Source organism: Nycticebus coucang, chromosome 1 (assembly GCF_027406575.1).
Source record: "Nycticebus coucang isolate mNycCou1 chromosome 1, mNycCou1.pri, whole genome shotgun sequence".
Taxonomy (NCBI): Eukaryota; Metazoa; Chordata; class Mammalia; order Primates; family Lorisidae; genus Nycticebus; species Nycticebus coucang.
This window is the reverse complement of record NC_069780.1, coordinates 164,308,981-164,328,719: the sequence shown is the minus strand read 5'-3', so window position 1 is coordinate 164,328,719 and position 19,739 is coordinate 164,308,981. Positions and strand designations below refer to the sequence as shown.

At 39.0% G+C, this 19,739-nt stretch overlaps 1 protein-coding gene across 1 annotated transcript in view; it reads right to left on the bottom strand.

The window, feature by feature from the left end:
• The window catches only part of LIFR (LIF receptor subunit alpha), a 121,170-nt gene extending 101,781 nt beyond the window's left edge, over positions 1 to 19,389 (bottom strand). Inside the window, exon 1 of the mRNA XM_053591928.1 lies at positions 19,269 to 19,389. The gene's annotated coding sequence lies outside the window, so the exon portion shown is untranslated. The remainder of the gene's footprint in view (positions 1 to 19,268) is intronic.
• Between the last annotated feature and the right edge of the window lie 350 nt (positions 19,390 to 19,739).

The following is a 19,739-nucleotide window of genomic DNA, read 5'->3' as shown; positions in this document are numbered from 1 at the left end:
CAAAAGATACATTGTGAAAATGAACAAAGCACACTCTGAAAACTAAATGTTTAACTAGAAGTAGATCTGTGGACACAATCTTAAAGTGCTCACACAAGCAAAACTGTTGATTGAAGCCTAGTGCATTTGATCTGAGGTAAAACCGAAGATCATTTCTCAAGCTGTCAGCGCAATCAAGGATTAGAACTGACACTGATGATATTCACAGATATTCAAGGTTATAAACATTTCATGAAAAGCTCAAGTTCTTCCAGTACACCAGTTGAAAAGATGGTTTGGTCTCTAGACATCTGGCCATGGTACCCAGCCAACTGTTTCTCCTCCCTCTCTCCTCTTCTCTTTCTGACTTCTAATGCCAGAGCCTGAAGCTGACATGGAGAACAGACCTGAGAGATGGGAAGAAACAGATACTTGAGGTCCTCTTGTCAATATCTAAACCCAGCCGTAAGTGAAGCCCAGATTCCAGCTGGCTGACACCTTTCTCTGCTCCTACCCTTTATTCCCTAACTCTCTTACCCCACCCCAGCCAGCTGTCAGGACTTTTAGTGAGCATTCCTTGATAAACCTTCCTGGTGCCAGTCACCTGCCTAGACTGTCCCTTCATCTACCTGTGCCCTAGATGTCCAGGTAGTGCCGAAAACTTGCACACTATCCTTGACCTGGCCACCCACCAACACCATCCCCCATTCATGGGCACCCTCCCAAAGGCTGGTCTCTTCTCCAGGTCTAACATGTCCTGACCACTCAACCAGGAATTTCATTTTGTACAAAACCATGGATGGTTTAGTTCTGTAACCAAGTAAGTTTGTTTTGCTTAAGGCAGTTTGAATTAAGTTTCTGTCAAATGCATTTGAAATAGCCCTTGATCCTCATTGGTAACAGAACTTCATCGTTTTTTAAGCAGATTGATTTTTTTTGAAAGAGAAAGTGCCACTTAGAACCAAGCTTTTTGCATAAGACAGGCATTCAAGCATGAAAGTACCAGTTTGTGCATAAAATAGTTTATCCTGAAATGTAAGGAAATACAATGAATATAAATTAAAGTGTAACAAAACTGATTTCGTATATGCCTCTTGCATATATGAAAGAAGAACCTCCATGGTATCTCCTTAAACTGAAATATCATTTATTTAAATGACTGTCATCCTATGACTATTAATTAAATGAATGTTTGAGAACAACCTTGGTGTGGCTGACAGACCAACTGCCTTGGTAATATTTGGTTTAAAATTCAAATTCCTAAAAAAAGTATCCAATGTACTCAGTAATACTGTGAAACCAATTTATAATAACTCATACTTGCATATGAAAAATGAAACACAACTTTAGGCTATGATGAAGGAGGGAAGGGGAGAGGGAGGGATGGGGAGGGGGTGGGAGGGATAGTAGGGGATAGTAGGGGGACCACAACTATGGAGCGTTGCAAGTACAAGTTGGTTCTATCATGTGTAGAACACAAATGTCCTAATGCTATAATTGGGTAAATGAGATGAAAGCTATGCTGATTAGTATGATGTAAGTATTCCAATTTGTACAGTAATCAACACACTGAAATGGGCATAAATGTATTTATGATCTATGTACAAAAGACTTAATAAAAAAATAAAATTATAAAAAAGAAATAAATAAAATAAAATTCAAATTCCTTGGACTCATTCTAGGCCCATTGAATCAGAATCTTCGGACTTGAGCCTCAAAATGTCTTTTACTTATTTATATATTTTTTAATTTATTTATTTACATATTTATTTATTTTGAGAGAGGGTCTTGGTCTGTTGCCCAGGCTAGAGTGCAGTAGCATATTCATAGCTAGCTCACTGTAACCTCCAACTTCTGGACTTAAGTGATCCTCCTGCCTCAGCCTCCTGAGCAGCTTAATAGACTACAGGTGCACTCCCCCATGCCCAGCTAGTTTTCTGTTTTTTTAGGGATGGAGTCTCATTCTTGCTTAGGCCAGCCTTGAGTTCCTGGCCTCAAGCAATCCTCTAACTTTAGCCTCCCAAAGAGCTAGGAGGACAGACATGAGCCACCATATCCTGCAAATACCCATTTTTGACAAAATTCCAGGTAACATTTAGTCATGTTTCATACATACATATTTTTTTAGTTCACCTTCAAGTATTATTGTCATAACCTAAATAATTCTAAGAACATTTCATCAGTTAGAAGATTGAGATAGAATAAGTACACCTGTAAAGACTGATAAAGGTTCAGGTAATTTAGAAATGCTTCTAGGTAAGGTGCATTGTTCAGTGTAGGCTAAGTTACTGTAGTAAAAAATAACCCAAAATGTTAATGGCTTCCAACTTTAAAGATTTATTTTTTTATGCATTTCCATTTCCATCATGGGAACCTCCAGAACTCAGAATATGAGAATAGACTCTGTCTGGGACATAAGGGTCATGCAGCAGAGGGTAAAAAAAAGCAGGGGGACCATACCTGGCCCTCCGAGTATCTGATCAAAAGTTACATGTTACTCACAGCCACATTACATTGGCCGAGACCAGTCACATGACCACCCCTGGGATCAGTGGAGTAAAAAGGATAATGTTTCTATAGGAAGAGGATACATAGGGTGGAGCAGCAAACGTTGTGAACAGAAATATCATCTACTACGTAACATGTTTGATAAGGTAGATCAAGCGTTTTGGGAGAAAAAGAAGGGAAGCTATGGTCAGATAAGTTTAGGAACTACTATGTGCTATGCCCATTTCGACAGCTGTACAATGTAAATCAGCATATGAAGGGTCTCAGAAGTCCTGCCATTGGAAAAATAATTAAGATTGTTTAACTCTGTCTTTCCAAGCTTCATTGCCACAGAATTTTTCTCCAACACCATCACAACATACCTCAACAACTCAAGGTGTACTAACAAAGAAAGTCATCTGAGTTACAGACAAAATACTGTAAAACTTTCTCCTTTCACTAGAAGGTATGGATGTGAGCTATTCCTAATAGAATAGTACGTAATAAACTGTGTGCAGCTTCAAGATATTCTTACATAAAGATGTGGGGATATTCTATTAGGTCATCATAAAACCCAGGGATTTATATGCAAATATCTTTAATGTTATTCTAACTAGTTACAGGCAGTTGAAATTTAATAATGTTAATGGAAACCACATAAAAAGTGAATCTAATAAGCCGGTTCTTCCAGGTAAGGGAGTGTTCCAGAAAAGATTTTACTTTTAAGTTCTTCTCATTACCATGTTTGGAATTAGGCAATTCCTGTAATTTGAAGCAATGCACTTTTTTTTTTCATTTATGGGACTCTGTCATTTTAAAAGTTCGTAAGCAGTTCTGTAGTTACAAATAAGCATAAAAGTACTTCAAGTCTATGGGAATCATCACTGGGGAAGCTCCTTTTCTACTTTTTCTTTACTTCCCCCCACATGCACTCTCGCACGTCCCCCGGGGGGCTGTTCAGAATGTGCACGGTACGTGGGGTTGCATATCTTGGCTCTCAGCATCACTGTGGCTGGGATGCAACACAAACAGAGGTGTCTGTGGTCACCTCCTGTGTCCTCCAGTTCTAAGTCATGAGTGATAATGATCTTTTTGAAAACTCTCCTCTCTTCTCAGACACCTTTCTCTCCTTTATCACTGCCTCCCAGTTGAAATACTCCCCGGTCCTCCTCCTAGAGCGCCTCCTTAGATAAAGGAGATTCCTCCATTTTCCTGTCCTTGGCACACTTCTCAGCTCACTTGCTGGGTCTGCCAGGGTGGGTGCACTAACCCACGTCCTCGCCGGCCTTCCTCTTGGAGTTGTCTTTGTCCCACATTGCTCCTGCGCTTTGGGCCCATATTCTGGTTGCCAAGAGGTGATCTCTACCTGGTGCCTCACATCTGCCTCTGAGTTAATGTACTGCAAACAAAACTCTGTATTTTCCTCTCCACATCTGCACTTCTCTATTCCCTGTTCCTGTTCACTGTTTCCCCATGTATTCAGGCTCTTCAGCAAAAACCAATCCATTTTGGTTACTCCTAAGCTACATTTCACACCCACATTGAACCTGTGCAACCTCAGAAGGATGAAACTTGAAACCTTCTTTTGGATCTCCACCCACTCCCTTGGTTCAGATGCTGATTACTATTTGCTTGGACTCTGAGAGTGTGGGGTAGGGGTGAAGAGTATGGATTCTGGCACCCGGACTGCTTGGGATGGAATTCTTTTTTTTTTTTTTTTTGTAGAGACAGAGTCTCACTTTATGGCCCTCGGTAGAGTGCCATGGCATCACACAGCTCACAGCAACCTCCAACTCCTGGGCTGAAGCGATTCTCTTGCCTCAGCCTCCCGAGTAGCTGGGACTACAGGCGCCCTCCACAACGCCCAGCTATTTTTTGGTTTACAGTTCAGCCGGGGCCGGGTTTGAACCCGCCACCCTCGGTATATGGGGCTGGTGCCCTACCGACTGAGCCACAGGCGCCGCCCCGGGTGGAATTCTGACTCTACCATTTCTTAAGGAGTGACCAACCCAAGTTATTCAACCTCTCTGTGCCTCAGTTTCCTCATCTGTTAAAGAAAAGGCTTATTATAATATCTACCGCAGGAGGTTTTGGTGAGTATTACTTTCGTAAATATACACAAAATGCCAAGTATATAGTATGTGCACAGTAAATGGTAGTTGTCAGCATTATAACAACGTTTTAGCTGACTTTCCTGATACTAGTATGTTTCCACTTCCATTAGGATCATCTTCTGAACAAATCTTATCAGGTCACTCCTTAGCTTCTGCTGGCTTTCTGCTATTTAAAGACTATCTTAGAAGGACATTTAAGACTCTTCAAGGATCTGTTCCTGAGCTACCTTTCTGGCTCATTTCCTGGTGTCTATTCCTTAAACATTGAGTCTACCTTCTTGGCCATGGTAAATTTCTCAATGCTCCATGAACAATTCATGGCCTTTCATAGCTTTGCACCTTTGGATTTACTATTTCTTTACTGGTAAGCTTTCCTAAGGTGTGCTGCTATAACAACCATCCCTAGCCTCCATGGTTTCAACAAAGTTTGTTTCTTCCTTGTGCTATTATACATAATGGTTGCAGGTTGCTTTCAGCTCTACTTCAAGAATCTTCCTTATTCTGGGACTAAGACTGAATGAGCAGCCCCTTTCTGGAAATGATTTTCTTTTTTTTTTTTTTTTTTGGAAATGATTTTCTTAAAGGGAAAAAAAGGACCATATTTTATGATATATAATGTGCACTTTTGCCCAAATTTTTGAGAGGAAAATAAGGATGCACATTATATATGGGTAGTACTAATTCCATATCTATAGATATGTATTTAATTCTTTTGTTTATGTTTATGAATTAAAAATATAACTCTAGGAAGCAATAACAATATATGTATGCAAAATAATACCCTGGAATATGATAAATGCTTTTTTAAACTCACAACAAACTTGCAGCAAAAGAATTTTTGGCCAATGAAGAGTGAGATATTTCTCTTGGTACACTTTAGTACATTAACTGATATTTTTATAAAATTCCTTTATAGTAAAAAGAAAAGCACCTAAATATGAGCAAATTAAGATTTGAGTTAAAAAAATAAAATGAAAGATTTTCTTTTTGAAAGTTTGGTTTAAAGACACAGGTGTATATTATACATTCTAGGTGACAAAATATGGTACCATTGGAACGTCATGAAGGATCTTAATGGTTTTGCTTAGAAGTGACACAAAACACTTCCACTTACATTTTATTGGTCGAAGAAAGTCACATGGATCAGAGTGACCTTAATTGGGGGCAGGGAAATATAAACCTGTCACTGAGGGCAAATAATTAGAAATGATAGTAGAATCTCCCCATTTCCTGTATGTGAAATGCGCTCACATGTTACTCCTTTTTCCTGTTCTTAAAAATCGTCAAAGCTTTATCATCTTCTTTGTGAAGTTTCTCTGTTGCCATCAGGCAAAGTGAGCTGCTTCTCTGCAGTCTCTCAGGACTCCCGCCTCCTTTTAAGAAACTGCTTATCACCCTGGACTGAGGCTTATCTGTTACCTGCCCCCTCGCTTCTTAATTTCTCTGTCCCCAGTTGCAGCATCTCAGAATGTGTTGCTAGGATGAATAAATGAGGCAGTTTATTGGTTGGCAATTTACTAGTCAGGGTTGGGAAAGCTCTTCTGCTAATATTCAGGGGTAGATGGCCAAGTAAATCCTTCAATCAGGCAGATAAGAGACATAAAGAGCAGTGAGAAAGTTGGTTTCTTTTTTACTCCAGGCTCACTCAACCTTTTTTCTTATTTTTCCCTCAGTCCATTGCTATGCAAGAGCAAATACCTTCAAAAGATACTGTTTATACAGATAGCCTTGGGTACTTACATATACATACAATATTCAAATGAAAACAGGTTATAGCCATACACTGTTTGCTAAAACGTTGCTTCCTATCAGGTAATCTATTAAAAAGACAGGACCTGCAAAATATCTCGATGAACCATCAATAATCTTGTTTTCGGTAACTTTTTTGGAAGACACTAAATCAAATTGCCAAGTGTTTGGTTTTACCTCCAAAGTATGGGACTGTCTCAGTCCTGGTTCTTGTCTGTCACTTTTTATCTGGACTTTTCCTGCACTTCCTATAGGGCTCCTTCCTGGCTGGAATACTCCGCTGCCCCTTCCTCAGCCCCTCTCCAGACAAGCAAAGCTTTTCACATGGCCTCACTGCCTTCTGAATTCTCTCTGATGCCCTCACTTCATTGTCCTCCAACAGAGTTCAATCCTGTCTCTGTATAATTTTTTGTCATTGCGCTTGTTTGATACTATCTCATTGTAATTATTTGTTTATGGGTCTGTTTCCTTTTACTGATTAAGAGTCCTTTGAGAGCTGGCACTGTGGTGTCTAATTCCTCTCTATGTTCAGAACACGGTAACTTCCTCATACATAAGGTGTTCAATTAATGCTTGCTACTTTGAGCTGCTGTTGAACTGATGGCAAAAACTATATACGTTTTGTGGTTAACAATACGGTATAACTTAAAAGACCCTTTTGTTCTGATGTTCTAACATATGCTAATATTTTCATGATTTGTGGAGAATGGAGTGTTTCTCATACTGACCAATGGGTTTTTTATTAAATAATATGGATTTAAACTTTCACATATAAGGTCCATGCAAGACTTTTAGGAAATGAACCAATTCTCATGAAAACTTTTTAGTATGTTAAGAAAACACCTACATCAAAAGCAAAAAGAAATAAATGGGACTACATCACACTAAAATGCTTCTCCATCACAAAGGAAATAATCGAAAAAATGATAAAAGCAATCTGAAAAAATATTTGCAAGCCATATATCTGGTAAGGGGTTAATATCCAAAACTTATAACTCAAAAGCGGAAAACAACTATCTCAAACTTACAACTCAAAACCAGAAAAACAACTATGGGCAAATGGCTTGAACAGATACATCTCCAAAGAAGACATAAAAATGGCCAAAAAGTATATGAAAAGGTGCTATCACCGACCATCAGGAAAATGCACATTAAAATCACTATGAGATATCATCTCATACCTCTTAAGATGGTTATTACCAAAAAGTCAAGAAATAACAAAATTTGGTGAAGTTGTGGAGGAAAGAGAGCTCTTGTACGTGGCTAGTGGGAATGAAGATAGGTACAGTTATTATGTAAAACAGCATAGAGCCTCCAGAAGAAATTAAAAATCACAAAATAACAAAGACATCTGTACCAGAATGTTTATTGCAGCCCAATTCATAATTGCTAAGTCATGGAAGAAGCCCAAGTGCCCATCGACCCACCAATGGATTAGCAAATTGTGATACAGGTATACCATGGAATATTATGCAGCCTTAAAGAAAGATGGAGACTTTACCTCTTTCATGTTTACATGGATGGAGCTGGAACATATTCTTCTTAGCAAAGTATCTCAGGAATGGAAGAAAAAGTATCCAATGTACTCAGCCCTACTATGAAGCTAAATTATAGCTTTCACATGAAGGCTATAACCCAACTATAGCACAAGACTATGAAGAAAGGGCCAAGGAAGGGGAAGGGAGGGGGGAGGTTAGGGTGGAGGGAGGGTAATGGGTGGGGCCACACCTATGGTGCATCTTAGAACGGGTACAGGCGAAACTTACTAAAGGCAGAATACAAATGTCTACATAAAAACTTACTAAATGCAGAATACAAATGTCTACATATAATAACTAAGAAAATGCCATGAAGGCTATGTTGAACAGTTTGATGAGAATATTTCAGATTGTATATGAAACCAGCACATTGTACCCCTTGATTGCACTAATGTACACAGCTATGATTTAACAATAATAAAAAAAAAGCCCCAGGGAAAAAAATAAATAAAAATAAAACTATCATAGGATCCAGCATTCCCCTTCTGGGTATATATTCAAAGGAGATGAAATCACCTCCCTCATAAAGACACCTGCACTCCCATGTTTATTGCAGCATTGTTCACAATAGTCAAGATACAGAAATGAGCCTAAGTGTCAACAGATGAGAAAGACAGTGAGTAAAGAAAATGTAGTGTATATTCAAACACACTTACACAGTGGAGTATTATTCAGCCTTTAAAAAGAAGATCCTATCATTTGCTACAAGATGGACCTGGAGTACATTATGAATAAGCCAGACACAGGAAAAAAAAAGTCTTGCATGCCCTCACTTATATGTGGAATCTGAAAACATAACAGATCAAATTTACAAAGATAGAGAATAAAATAGTTCCTAGCAGTGGAGGATAATGGAGAGATAATAGATTAAAAGATACAAAGTAGCTAATATATAGAATGAACCCTTCTAGAGATCTAATATACAACATGAGGACTATATAATTGTATTGTATTAAGGATATTTGTCAAATAAGTAGATTTGAGCTGCTTTTGTCATAGACATACAAAAATTACTACGTAAGATGATATGTTAATTTGCTTCATCATAGTAACCATAGTACTATTTATGTATCTTGTAATATCTTATTGCAAACCTCAGATATAGAGAATTCTTTTTTAAAAAATTTTTATTCATTTTTATTTTTTTAGAGACATGGTCTTGCTGTCATTCAAGCTGGAGTAGAGTGGCGTGATCAGAGATCAGTGCAGCCTTGAACTCCTGGGCTCAGGTGATCTTCCTGCCTCAGCCTCTCTAGGAGCTGGGACTACATGTGTGCATCACCATGCCTGACTAATTTTTATTTTTTATTTTTTATTTATTTATTTATTTTTTTTGTAGAGACAGAGTCTCACTTTATGGCCCTCGGTAGAGTGCCGTGGCCTCACACAGCTCACAGCAACCTCCAACTCCTGGGCTTAAGCGATTCTCTTGCCTCAGCCTCCCGAGTAGCTGGGACTACAGGCGCCCGCCACAACGCCCGGCTATTTTTTGGTTGCAGTTTGGCCGGGGCCGGGTTTGAACCCGCCACCCTCGGTATATGGGGCCGGCGCCTTACCGACTGAGCCACAGGCGCCGCCCTATTTTTTATTTTTTGTAGAGATAGGGTCTCACTATCCTGTATAGCTGGTCTATTTTTTTTTTTTTTTTAAGAGAATGCCTTCCAAAGAAATATTCTTCATAGGTCTAGCTTCTTGTATAGCTAAAGGAAAATTAAATGATACTACAAGTCTTTTTATTATCTTTGCCACAGAAACAAGTGAGAGTTTTACTCTGATACCAAAATTAAAGAAATAAAGCAAATTCAAGTTATGTATGAAAACCAGTACAACACACTAATTTGACCAGCTCTTCTGAAAGAAAAGAAGCCAAGAGCAAATTACATCCACTTAATTAGCTCAAGAATGTAAACTTCAGTTTTGGTAACTGTAATACATGTTATGTAAGTGATCATGACTATAAGTGGGAGAGAGACAGGTCGAAAGAGGCTGTAATTAAAATAAATCTTCCCAGAACCCTGAACTACACCAGGAACATGGCCAGAACAAGCAAGGCCATTGACTCTTGCCAGGGTCATGTTTAGAGGTTACTTTGATCATAGCTCTTAAAAAAAATAATAATAATTTGAGCATAGAAGGGCTTCAGTGTTCAGAGTCCTCCATGTGCTTCCCATTAGGGTCAGAGGAAGACATGCTCTGGTAGCTTCTGCAAATGGAACAGAATGGGATTTTCACATCTCTTTCCAACGTGGTGAAAAGACTGTATGCCAAACCTGGACATCAGGAAGGCCCACATATTTCTAAAGTATAGAGACATACAGTCATACGGATTCACATGTGAACCATTGTGAATAGTTAACCAGTCACTCATCTTCTTCTTTCATAGAGAAAAGGATCTATCTCAGCTTAAATGGCTATCTACTTTATTCTTACTGACATCATGATCTTTAAAATATAAGTTAATAGCACAGTGGTATCTGTGAATTCCCTTGCTAGCTAAGCTATTGTGGATTCAGAAGCCACCAGAAATGTCTTGTCAAATCTTTTCTTAGGCATTTATTTTCTTTCCACCAAGAGAGCATGATTGATCATTTGAATCAATTTCCTTTCCTCTTCCTATCTACAACCAGAATAGCATGAAGCAGCTAAGCCATGTGTGGCATTACTGTGAGTTACTTATCTAATATCCATTTCCCCCTTTTTCCTCACAAAACACTTGTCCAGCTAAACATTCCTTTTCCCAGCCACTAGACATAAGTAGACGTTTTTCCAGGGGATCTAGGAAAAGTTAAAAGTTTGATTTCTTGTTAAAAGGAGATAGAGACAACTCTTCCTGCTTTCATAGCAGATGTCTGTCTGAACTACAAGCAAACATCTTGGTACATCTTGAAACATGAGTCACTCAGGCTGGCACAGCAGAAAGATGGCATAACCAGGGTCTATCATAGCATCGTGAACCATCAACAATGCCTGACATCATCTGTGACTTTCTGTAATAGGTGATGGATAATCAGCTATTTGTTAAAGCCACTGCTGTTTGAGTTTTCTGTTACTTGCAGCCAAACACATCTCTGACTGATGCACCAATTCTTTGGATAAAAGCTCAATTGGAGGAAAGCCAGAGTCGGGCTACTAGACGCAGAAGGATAATTGTTTGGAGGGGGTAGAATTCAGATTTTCCTTTCCTTCTCCAAATGTCCCCTCATCATCTCCATTTCATGCAACTTTGGGCCAGCCTTGGAAAGTGGAATTAAATACTCCCATTTAAAAACATAAGCTCTGACACATGACATACCAACATTATGATTTCATTCCTTTGACTCATGAAGTTTCTTACAACACTAAGAATTTTTACCAACTATCCTGCCTGTGTTAGACTTACAGCAAAGTTTAAGTCTGTCATTTAGGAACCTTGGTCAGTTGAAAATAAAGTTTCACACTCGTTCATAATTTTTTAATAAAAGAAGATATAACTAAGCCTTACACAACCTACTCTCCATTATGAGATTAGAATTCCAACTGTAGGTATGATGTTTACCTTTCATGACTCAGAAGACTCAGGTAGAAGACTTTTCATTTGGATTCCATAAAAATCTTTTGCAAGTTGTGTTTTTATATTATATTCACTGTAATCATTTTCCAAGTGCTGACATGTAGGTTCCTATAAGCATAGCCCATATTTCTATTCCAAAAAGAAAAAAAGAAAATGAAAGCCCTTCAAACTAGTAACATCTGGTTGATAGACCAGGGATTGATGCTTGCCCATGGAGTGTAGCCAGACTTGAGGCCATGCAAACATACAATTACACTAGATCCCTCACATCAAAGCCATTTTCTATCCTGGCTCCAATTTTAGGTTTGGCACATTGTTCCATCTCGTTCTGCTTTAAAGTCTCAAATAGTATTTAGAAGAATGGGTGCAGAATGGGTGCAAATTGGCAGCTTGCTTATCATCCTTTTACTATCCCATTTGGAAAAGTGCCCATCAAAGAATTTAGAAATGAAATAAATTCATCACCTAAACATTTGTATTAATAATTCTCACCATTGACTGAGATATGTACCGTGTGCCAAGAGTTGTGCTAAGCACAATATATACATCATCTCTGGTAGGCTTCACCAACCTATAAGGTTGATATTAGTCCCCTGACATTAAATCCTTTACTCATCCGTTTAGTGAGTTTATGATATGAGCAGCCTCAGGCTAGACTCTGGGAATTAAGCAGGGAAAAAAGTAGATCTTCTGCCTACCTCCAACCTCATTCCAACTGTCTACACACACATTCATGTCACGGGGATCTGATGGGAGAAGAGACAGCCCAGTGCGGTTAAGTGTAAAAGAAAGAGGGAATCTAGGGAGCATACTCCAAGGACCATACCCTAGCTAGAGAAGGAGGCAGAAATTCATTGAGAAGAGGATTAAGCCTGGACATTCAGAATTATTCAGGCCAAGGGGAAGGTAGTATTGACGCAGGGGGTGTAAATCATTCCAGCCAGATGAAACAAGACACATTGGACAGCACAGGGCCAAGAAGTGCTCTTGGTAGCCCTTCTGAAGGGCTGGAGCTAAGAGAATTAGCAAGGCAGGGATCCGGTCTTCTGGGCAGTGCTTACGACTTTCTCTGAAAGGCGATTCAGAGCCTTGTCAAAGATGATGGTGGTGGTGATTATTGTTTTAGGCAAGTGTGTGAGGGAGAAATAGGGGGAAGAAGGAACCAGTTTAAACCAAAGAAATTAAATAACATTGCCCAAAGTCACTTTAAAGCTGGATTGTGAACCCATTACGCTTGACTCTCATCCTCTGCTCCTAAGCCATAAATCTTAATGTTGTGGCCTTTTAGTTTTACCAGTGACATTTTAGTCAGGGCAACTTATCATTGACAAATCAATCAAAGGACCACTCACAAGCACACATATCTAATGCCTATCATCTACCTGGGCCCATGTGAGAAGTAGGTACCAAGAACACTGTTTGCAGGATGCTTAGAGACCATCCAGTTATTCCCCAGGGCTTTAACTACTTTACCAACCTCATTGTTAATAAGCCCCACAAAAGTCAATGCTACAGAGAAAACAAATGAATTTTTGATTCTAACTAAGCCCCATGTTTCTTCACTACTTTTTTTTTTTTTTTAGGTTAAATGCTACTTCTAGTTAGAATTGTTAGTAGGATATGCAATTTTGCTCAGACAAATAAATAAGAATAAAATACTTATAAAATTCAGAAGCTATGTTAGCTTAGGTCCTTAAGTGTCTTTTAAAAAAACCCTTAGATGCTGCCTATATATTAACTGAGCACCTTCCAGAGCTTGTCCTTTCAGTGGTTAGGATAGAAATAGCTCTTCTAATGGGATAAAAGGCATGTTACAATTTGAACTTGAGGATTTACCAAAAAATAATGTATTAGAACTAGGTTTGCTCTAAAAAGCTTTATGAAATGCTCTGAGCTCTTCATCGTTTTCCCAAAATCATCTACTTACAGGTTAGCAATGCATTTATATATTCTACCCATCAGAGCAAATTTGATGAAATTACGCCATGTATTTCTTAGTATTTATTTCACCTTTACATTGGAAAGCTCTAAGATACTGATCTCATTTTTTAACGTTATAATCTTTGGGATACTGCCTTTTGCAGGGTAGTGCTAACTCCTCCTTCATTTTTTTTTACACCTTAGCTATTGATGTTGTTGTATCATGTTTAAACAAGAAATAATGCAAAGTGTTATACTTCAAAGGACTAAAAATATGTGTGTATTCCTTCACTGTGAAAAATGATAATAAAATGGATCAAAGTAATTTTGCATATTAAAAATAATTCAACTTTACAACAGTCAGTTCTCAAGTAAAAGTGAAATTGAATCTCAAATTATATGGGCTAATCATGTTCCTGAAAAATGCTACAAAATTCAAATCTGACCCATTAAATTTAAAAAGTGGGAGGAGGGTTAAGGGTAAGATTTGATAATCTTATTCCATTAAAGAACAGTATATGGAAAGAACCGAAATGAAATTGTCATATTATTAAAATTTCATTCACAATTTAGAGTAGAAATGTCAAAGGGTCTGAATGCAAAGGTGAAAATAAAGTTTATGTGTGCGTGTCCTTGCCCCTTCTCCTTTGTCCTCCCCTGTCGCTTGAAAAGGGATTCCCTAGACAGGAGAAGCCCTTGGCTGAATCTCCCAGATCAATTTAGAAAAGTGGACATGTGAGTGCAAGGGTGGTGAGGGTCGGAAGAGGCAAAATCTCTACTTTCCACAGTTCAGAAACTTTCTTATCTGAAATACTTTACATATTTATCTCATTTAATTCTGATAAGTCTGAGAGTTAGGGGGAATAATCATAATATTATTGATTATTAATTATCACCTACCTGATTATTGTTCTGAGATATAATTCATCAGGTAATTTACCAGAGGTGATTTAGTAAATGTAGGATCTAGAAGGTCTTTTTATTATTTTCCCTTCCTATCTTGAATACAGAAATACAGATTCATTCATTCACCTTCTAACAATAAACTATCTCCACGTGAGAACAGACTGCGTGCTTTCTCTCTGAGGAGTAGAGATGATCCTATAGGGGAGGTTGATTTGCAAACTGGGGACCTGCAAATCCCCCAGCAGGACTGGCCAAATAGCCAGAAGACCACACGGGAGGAGAAGGTACTGGGAGCTGAGAGGGGAGAAAAGAGGAGAGGTGGGAAACTATTTTGTAAACTTCCTTGAACCCTAGAGACCCATGTACCATTGTGAACATTCTTTGGGTGTCTCCTTTGACACACTGCCTCTGTCCTCTGTGCCTGGTATACTATATGAATATAACTTATAATTAATATCATATGATTATCATATTACTTATATTTCAATTATACATAACTAAGGACTATCATATAACTGTTACTTCAAAGGCAAACACTCCAAATTATTTACTATCTAAATCATGTTAGTAAATAACAATTAGAAGAAGAGCTATCATTTACAAAGTGTATCTATTACAGTCCATCACATCATCAACAAAATTCACTAACATTTATTGAATCTTCACTGTGTACCGGACTCTGTTCTAAGCTCTTTGCTTGTATCATATCACTTAATTTGTACAGGCATTCAACCAGTTAGATACCATAATTATCTTCCTTTTACAGAAGAGGAAACTATAGCATAGGTAGAAACTTTACTTATCTGAGGACACAGGACCTGAACCCAGGGATTTGACACTAGTAACTGAAAACAGCTTTCAGTGGTTCTCAACTTTCCTAATACCTCCTAATGCTGCGACCCTTTAATACAGTTCCTCATTTTGTGGTGACCGCTAACCATAAAATTGGTTTTGTTGCTACTTCATAACTGTAATTTTGCTACAGTTATAATGTAATTTTGATACATAATTTTACTATGAATCGTAATGTAAATATATGACATGCAGGATGTATTTTCATTGTTACAAAGGGGTCGCGACCCACAGGTTGAGAACTGCTGGCTTAGATGGTTCATTCAAAACATTTTTGTTGCCTCCTTTCTCTATGCTGGGCTCTGTGAGGAGGCAGTGATGCAAGACTAAGCAAAAATTGACATAATTCCTGTTCTTGTTGAACTCACAATCTAGCAGAGAGACAATAATCAAAGGATGATATAAATACATGCAAAATTGTAATGATGCCAAAAATTCTAAAGGAAGGGTTTGCAACGCTATGACAGTAACTGGCTGGGGGACCTTCTCGACGGTTCATTTTATGTGCTGGAAAGCAGAAGCAAGGTTTAGAGAAAGACAGGACAATGATTTAGCCACTTGGCTGAGGACAATCTACTCAGACTCTCCCAAGATATGAATCAATTATTTCACTCCGGGGCATGTCACATCTTAGATGCCATTAGCAAATCGTTTACCTTTGGAAGCCTAAGTGGTAATTATGTGCCCATTAAGAATTTCAGGACACTGATTTTACTTCAGCACAATTCACACTCTCTGATATGCAAAGGTTTCTTTCTGCTCATATAACTGAGACCAGGCATTTAACTGACCACTCACATGGGCATGCTGGCAGGAGATTTCAGCCAGGGAGCCTGCATTTAAGTTCGGCCTTACAGTTATGCTCTAACTTTTCATGCGTTTTGTGGAATGTAGAATTTGGCTTAATGACTGTGTTTATTTCTGTTCAAAGCACTGGAAATAAAAGTTTTGTGCAGACATTTTAAGGCCACCCTATAGATTATTCACAAACTTTTGTGGTCAGTTTAGCCATTACAGTCAGGACCAATAACTCACTCTGAGTTTTGTTGTTTCTTGAAATACTGTTTTGCTCTTATCCTCAGGAAAGTTGGTGTGTTCATCACAAACATTGTTGGTAGGGGAAGGTGGTGATGGGAGGTGGGATTAAGTGAAATACTCTGTGACAAAAGTTTGTCTCAGCTTTCCTAGTTAGTCCTAAGACTATGCTTGACCCAAGGATGATTTTAATCTGGAAGATACCTTAAGTTGGAGTATCTGGTCAAAACCTGCATTCTATGAAGGAGAAAACTGAGTCTGTGAGAGATTAAATGATATAACCAAGATCCTGGGCTTGCTGTTGGCACAGATGTGCCTAGAGTTAACTCTGCTGTCCTGACAGCCGCAATTTAAAGCCCCTTAAGTCCAGTCCATGCTGACTCTTGGACTTAAACTCTTAATTTTCTTCAGTGTTATTATTTCTTCTCCCCTTTTCATACTGCCTACATGGTGCCACAGTCATCTAAAATAGCCTACCAATGACGGGGGCTTGTAGCTGTTGCCAAATAAAGGTTTTCTATGAGTATAGAATTTTGAACAAAAAACTTTCAACAGAGGGAAACACATAAAGGTAAAGAGAAGAAGCATCGAATACCTTTGGAAATTTTACAAGATACATTACGTTATATGAGAGAAGTTGTGGATGCATAATTTGTTCTATTGTTTTATTTTCCATTTTATAGATACAAAAAACTTGTATATATCGTATGTGCGTTAATTAATGCAACAGGCATGAGAGTTATTTCAGCAGTGAGGTCAGGAAGAATCATTTCTTTTCTAAATAATCAGGAAAGATTTGAGAGGAAGGGAAGGATGTCAAGTATTAAAGTGAAGGAAAGTTTATCAATTCTGTCAGAACGGGGTAGGGGAGATCCGGCATAGGTAAAAACTTAAACCTGCCTGATAGGATAGCAGCTTGCCACATGGGGCTATTTAAGTTTATATTATTGAAATGAAATAAAAGTTTTAAAATTTTGTTCCTCTATCACACAAGACATATTTCAAGAGCTCCAAAGCCACATATAGTTAGTAGCCATTGTACTGGACCTCACAGATGCAGAACATTATTGCAGAAGCTTCTTTTGGATGGGGCTGATGTAGAAGTTGCTCAGAGAGGGGGAGGGGGTTGCATTGATGGGAAGTGAGCATAAGGTAAGTGCTGGAGACAATGTTTGTGTCCCCCTAAATCCATATGTTGAAATCTTAACCCTTAATATGATGATATGAAGAGGTGGAGCCTTTGGGAGTTCATGTGGGTAAAGCTGTCATGACTGAGATTAGTTCCCTCATGAGAGAGACTCCAGAGAGCTCCCTATCTCCTTCTACCATGTGGGGACACAGCTACAAGGTGCTATCTAAGAATCTGGAATAGAGCTCTCCCCAGACCTGAATCTGCCTAGTGCAGATTAATCTAGGACTTCCCAGCCTCCAGAACTGTAAGAAATAAATGATTTTCATTTAAAGTACCCAGTCTATATTAGTTTTGTTGTATTGGCCCAAACAAATCAAGACAGAAATGTTTACCAAAAAAAAAAAAGAAAAGAAAAGGAAAAAGAAAGAAAATGAAAAAGAAAAAGGGCGGCACCTGTGGTTCAAAGGAGTAGGGTGCTGGCCCCATATGCCGGAGGTGGTGGGTTCAAACCCAGCCCCAGCCAAAAACTGTGAAAAAAAGAAAAAAAAAGATGTACTGGATAAAGGGAAATGAGAAAGACAGGATTCATTGAAGTGATCCAGGGAAAGATCCTCCATTGGGTTAGACCTTAAACTCAAGGCATTGCTTAGCTGCTTCAACTATATTTTAAAAATGTACATTTTTAAAAATGGTATCCCCCTGGGAAGAAGTATCCCTGTGGTTTTGGCTAGTAGATATTCCTTTACGCAAAGAAAAATACATACTCTCCTCAAAACAGTGGAGATAGTTAAAAGATGAAAGAAGGGCTGACTAAGTGGAGCGGAGGGGATTCTTAGGGGAGTGAAGCTATTCTGCATAACCCTATAATGGAGCATACGTGTTATTTGTGGATTTATCAAAACCCTCAGAATGTATAACACAACGGGCAAACCCCAATGTATACTATGAACTTTAGTTCATAATAATTTACCAACACTGATCAATTGCAACAAATGTACAAGGTTAGTGGAAGATGGTGATAATAGGAGAGACTTGGACTGGGCCAGAAGGGGATGGGGAAATTCCTGTCAAATTTCTGCTCAATTTGCTTGTTAACTGAAACTTTTATAAGAAAAAAGTTTTATAAGAAAAAGTCTGGGCTGGGCGCCTGTAGCTCAGCAGCGAGTGTGCCAGCCACATACACTGGAGCTGGTGGGTTAGAATCCAGCCCAGGCCTGCCACACAATGACAACTACAACCAAAAAATAGCCAGGTGTTGTGGCGGGCACCTGTAGTCCCAGCTACTTGGGAGGCTGAGGCAAGAGAATCGCTTAATACCAAGAGTTGGAGGTTGCTGTGAGCTGTGACACCACATCACTCTACCTGGGGTGACATAGTGAGACTCTGTCTCAAAAAAAAGAAAGAAAGAAAGTCTGTTAATTAAAATAAAAAAGGAACCAGCTTAACTGTTTCTCATCAGATTATGTCCAAGCACTCTGAAAGTCTTTATTTTCACTTAAATATTGACGTGACAATAAAATACATCAATCTAATTTCACCTGATAATCTAATGCAATTATATATGATGTGTACATATTCGATGTAAAAATAGGAACACAGTGGCGCTTCCTGCAGGTTCCCACAGCACAGTGTTGAGCAGAGCACAAGCTGGACTTTCATCCCCACTTGTTCCCTTCCTCGGGTGTCTTTGTGCAGTGCACAAACTATAGAACTGTACACAGTGGCCCTGCTGGGCGCCCAGGCATTTCCACCTTGTCTAAACAAGGGCTGGTGTAGTTACAGTGATAGGAGATAAAGGAGAACCATCTCTGTAGGGTGCCACAGACTGACCTGGAGAAAAAGTCTTGTTGAGAACTGATTACAGTAAAGCACATAAGAAATACTATGACCAAGAGTCAGAGCCCTGAAAGACCCTCAGAACTGGCATTAAAACAGAATAGAAAGACGTCTAAAGAGACACAGGGCGCAAAACCGGAAGGAAGGAAGCAAACCCAGCAATACCGTACCTAGAAGGCAGCGTCTGCAACTCAGCAGCTCCCTCTCTGAGCCGGGATTGGGAGTTGAGAGTGGCCTTGGCAAGCGCAGTTCTGCAGAGAAAAGCGTGAGCTGCCTTGCAGGAGGGACTGGTTCTGGGAGAGAGGGTTGGGAGCTGAGTAAGTTCACACTGCAAGGCTGTATATATACACACACGCATGGCCCAGGGGCTGGACAGAAAGAGGAGAAGGAAAATGTATCCCAACAATGACTGGAATGCATCAGCTGTGCAAAACAAAACTCCTGGGAAAACCAAGTTTTCTTGGATTGTGGTTTAGGGAACTAGTTATGGGATAAAAAGCTTTCACTTTCAGGCCAGTGTTGTGAGCCCAGCCTAGGTTAGGAGTTGGCAACCTGCTTCAGATGTCACTGTGAAAGAAGCTGATGGGGCCAGCGTAACCTTCTAGTGTTAGAGTAATCCTGAAAAAACCACCTGCCACAAC